This window comes from Penaeus monodon, chromosome 13 (assembly GCF_015228065.2).
Source record: "Penaeus monodon isolate SGIC_2016 chromosome 13, NSTDA_Pmon_1, whole genome shotgun sequence".
In the NCBI taxonomy this organism is placed as follows: Eukaryota; Metazoa; Arthropoda; class Malacostraca; order Decapoda; family Penaeidae; genus Penaeus; species Penaeus monodon.
In genome coordinates, this window is record NC_051398.1 from 47,700,221 (window position 1) to 47,705,220 (window position 5,000).

The 5,000-nt window shown below is 32.6% G+C and overlaps 1 protein-coding gene across 1 annotated transcript in view; it reads left to right on the top strand.

The window, feature by feature from the left end:
• Positions 1–5,000, top strand: part of LOC119580398 (DDB1- and CUL4-associated factor 10-like) — a 16,896-nt gene that overhangs the window by 696 nt on the left and 11,200 nt on the right. The gene's annotated exons all lie outside the window — the stretch shown is intronic.

Below are 5,000 nucleotides of genomic sequence, written 5' to 3' on the forward strand. Positions count from 1 at the left end.
GGCAATTCTGGGCTTACTTTTGCCTTTTACAGATAGCTTTTTCATAGGTAACGGTTTTGCTTTAGCCTTGGTTTTCTTTAACATCAATATCTCATTTTTCTTGATCTCTGTGCAGTTCTCAATTTGATATTTTCTGAATGGTTCTAAAGGAGAGGGAAATCTTGGGTTATGCCATGTGAATGAATCTCATATCAAATCATGGTAAAGTGTGATAGGTTAATGTTACCGAGAGTGATGCACGGAGATAGAGGGAAAATGGACTCTATCATCTTATAGAGCTTAAAAAATAGAGTAGGAAGCAATGCAGATACATCTGCAGTGGCCTCATATTCACCGGAAATTGAGAAAATGCCCTCTGCATATCACCACTCCGAGACCAAGTCCACAACACCCTCACACAGCCACAGTTCTTAATGTCACGTTTTTTGTAAGTTTACACAAAGTGTTAATGAAGGCGGGTATTTTCCCTCGTCTAGAGAATAAATAGTAGATAGGAAAGGTTAGTTTTAGGTTTTGGGTTCGCATGTTATCCTGGATTTGGGACTTCGTCTCTGGATGGTGCATTGCTCTCGGTAACAAATACTGTGTGATAAATTATGCGTGCTTTAAAGGCCTGTGGGTATTGTATCCCTTTGTAGAATTTATCTTGTTTTGATTTCTGGTTGTATTATCTGTGTTAGCAATTAGTGATTAAACATAGAAGTCAGATATGCAAAGGCATGTGAATATGAGAAAGACTTGTGCCACATTAGAAATAGACAGATTAACCAGTAGGAAATGTAAAATTATATATAGTTATCTTTATTTAGTATTTGTTGGAGGAATAGTAAATTTGGATTAATCTTACAAAATTCTTCTTAATACTTGCAAACAAGAAAGTACATCTTGAATAAGTTTGGTAAAGAAAACACCCATTGTGGCTTACATGTTTTCTGTTATCATATTAGATATTTTATCAAAATCAACTTGAAACTTAATATTATTTGCAGTTAGGGCCTACAATCTTAAGTTAGGTCTGATAGTGGCACATTGTTGAGAAACTGCTGCAGCCTCTGCACTTTATGATTCAGCAGAGGTCGGCAAACCTCCACCAAGTATATATTGTAAGATGAGGGTGTATACTTATTTCTTATGTAAAAGTAAATCACCTGAAAGGTCTGTACGGTATATCTTGTCATGATATATAGAGTGGAGGTTTGCTGGTCCTTTTACCTGAGTGCCAACAGGTATATCAGATGCACATGTAGCTTCTAATATTAACTCAAAATTTTGTCTAGTAACAATGTTTATTTACAGTACACTGTCTTAGGAATGCAATTCTTATCATTGTACAGGCGAGTCTTTAGAGGCCTTTCTTGTTTGATACTCTGTTCTAGCATCAATTGCTAAAATGCATGTTTGATATTGTGATGAAATACTTTTAGATTGTATTCATGCTGTAACCTAAAGCATAATCACAATGAATTGGTAATTTCATAGTTATGTTGCAGCAGTGGAACTGACAGTGACTATAGGTCTGAAATTTTATTTACAAGACATGTGCTTAACTCATTGGCCCTAAGTAATTACACTGTCTTCATCAGTTTTATTTTGTGAATTCTGTTTACTTGTAAAGCACTTACATACTAAGGAGTCAGTTAGTAGGCCTACTTGACCTCACCTTTTATTCCCATTCCTTGAATTTTTGGGAAGCATATTTAAGTGTTCTAATGCTATTAATGTAATTATGGCTGTTGTTATTACTATTAACATTAGGATCATTATAATGTTATCAGTATTAATAACAATAACAAATAAAAAAAAGAAACCATACAGAAATCAAGGAAAAAGGCAATAAGGTAGGCCTTGTAACGGATTCCTTAGTGACTAAGCTTTTGTGGACCCTTTTAAGCAAAATCGATTAACTGAAATTACAGGGGACATAGTTTATATGTACATGCCATTCTGGTGTCAGCACATATGTACATGCCATTCAAGTGTCACACAAGACATGTGTGGTTAGAGGGTAAGTTAGGCTAGGTTAGATAATTGATCTAGACCTGGATGCTTCAGTGTCATCATGTGGCCCAAAATACGGGCATTAGGCTGTGCAGCTTGTAGGCTGGGCGTGCAAGAACAATTGTGTGCAGTGACGAGACTCCATACTATGTTATTTTCTCTTTTTCTGCTTAATTTTATTTATTTATTTATTTTTTTTTTCTATTTTGCAATGCCTATATTAGTTGTTTTATTTACTTCATCCAGTTGGTAATAGACCGTTTTTCTTGCACAGCTGCTATATCATCTCTCTAGGTAGTCCATAACACAGTGCAGTAATAATAACAATAAGTAACATTTTGTTATTTGTATCATTTAAAATAAATTTTCACAACATTCAATTTTCTCTGAAAAAAAACTGTACTGCTGGTCACAGCAGGCAGGAATAGGATCCTGAGTATGGAAATAGCATCCTCCTTGAAGCTGGCACTCTTCCAGTCATGGCTCATGGATGGTACATTCCACACTCGTTTATTAGTGGAAATAAAGTAAAAGCCTATTCCTTAATATGCTTATATTTATTTTAAATGATTTAACAAAACAAGTATGAAGATGCCCATGTGATTCCTGAGACGCATTTTATAATCTGTTGCTATATTGAAAAATGTCTAGCTTGCTTTCTGCTTTGTTATGGATAAGTCTGTTGGAGAAGTTTCTTATTTAGAGTTTCAGGCAGTACCCATTCTTGTGTTATGTACTTGTAACATGTATGGGCCTTCTGAGATGGTCCTATGTTTGTTTACATGGCAGTGGTAGTTCTCAGGCATTCTAATAGGGTTAGATCATTTGCATGTGGAAAGTTCATGCGGATGTGCAGAATTAACAAAAAGTTCTAGTGTGGTAGGTCTTTATTAGATTGGTGAAGGAAGAATAGAATAAATTAAAAGTGGAAGGTGTGACAGTTGCTTCATTTCCCTAATACTGGTTATGGTTTCCATCATATTATGTTGTTGTTTTTTAACAGTTTCTGATGGATATGTCATAGATGAAAATGTCTTGTGAATTTTTTGGGCCACTACAGATTAGAAACTGATAGTCAGATTTTTATGTATCTGTTGAAAATGTAGGATAGGAACAATAAGGAATTAAAAACAAATATATATGTCATGAGTCATAGGTGTCAAAATTTAAGTACAGTTCATATGTGAAGAAAAAGATGGGGTTCCATAGTTCGAACTCTTATCACGATTCAGTTATCATTTCAGACAGGGTTTGCTTAAGTTTTGAACAGCTGATGGTTGAATAGACATATCATTATATTCAATAGAGATAGGTTGACATTTTTCATGTGTTTACAGTATGTATATAAAAGATATTTAGATATTTATTAAAGTTATCTTACCTGTAGTGTTTGTCACTGTAAGTAAGTAAGTAAGTAAGTAAAAAAGAAAAAAAAAACATATATATATATATATATATATATATATATATATATATATATATATATATATATATATATATATATATATATATATTGTTTACTTTGAAAGAGTTTGAATACAAACTTTTATCAGAAAGTCAAAAGTGTTTGTGTATGACAGGTAAAGATTATACATTGAACATTGAAATGCACTTACAGTGTATTTCAGTGTTGACAGTGTAAATGTAAGCATTATGTTTGTGATAAATTTAAAAACATAAATGTACTCAATAGCATTTTTATCAAATTAGTAAGGCAGTACCAAGAGAAACCCAAAGTGTGCTAATTTCTTTACTTTGTTGGCATTAGACACACTGAACTACTTCAAAGTAGATGTATAATTATTTAATGACATTTCCACTATTAAGCACCAGCTGTTGGATAAGTGGAAACTGCTGGAGAAAGTTGTTTATGGAGTCGCTTTTTTCAAGTAACAATATTCAGTATGGAGATTTATAGCTACCTTTTTTTCAGTCAGTGGACAGAAAAATAGATTTTTGGAATAGGTCATTGTGAATATGAATTTATACAGGAAAAGAATGAAAGTTTTCATAGAAAACAGGCAGTGGTAAGCTCAGGGACCAAAAATGTTTAATCTTTTTTCATATAAATGTATGTTCAGTCATGTACTGCATAAGTATCTGCTTGGTCATTATGTAATAGTATATACTGTGTGTCAATATATTGTGTATCATGTGTCCTTGTGAGTATTGTACTGCATATCTCTCTATAATCATCTTGAAGATACTACCATGGAGTGCGTTGTGGCATCCAAATACAGTAAAAACAGCAATATTTATCTGTACCAGTACACAAAAATATCCCAACACATATAATATATGTACTATTGACTTTAAGTGGCACATGACTGTACACTATTACCATGGTTCTAATTAAGTAGTCCACTACATAATCATAAGGCATTATACCATCTAGAGCAGGCACCTTTTGCACCTTGCTATAAAAAGTAATACCAAATTCATAATAAAATTTTGTGTGACAAGTAAAATAATTATTCATTGGTTAAAAATATTTGCAAGCTAGAGAGTAGTTCTTATTTATTGATACATTTCATTTAAAATTCTCTTGATTCTTTTTGATATCTTCTATCAAGTATATTTATTATAGAAAAGTAATATCATTAAGGATGTTCCTATTACTGCTTGATGTTATTGTTGTTAGTAGCATGAGTCATAGTACTAGTAATATGTAATTGTTATTGTTACTTGTCAATATTATTATTTTTGTTTTGTATTCATGCATTAGAATCATCCCATCTGACTTGATATCCCAGAAAAAAGACTGTATAACCTGTTGTGCTGACTATTTATCTAATGAAATATATCCCCCTTTAAGGCAGATACCCTTTAGATTTGATGATCTCGATGATTCTACCCTTTCTGCTTGGCAAGAATAATGAAATAAGTATGATGTAGTTGGTGTCCCAAGTTTTTTTGTGATTCTAAGTAATCTAAAGCTGATACATATTATCTGATTTTTAAGGCTAGAGTTAATATCTTTTATATGGGGACTAAAGATAGTA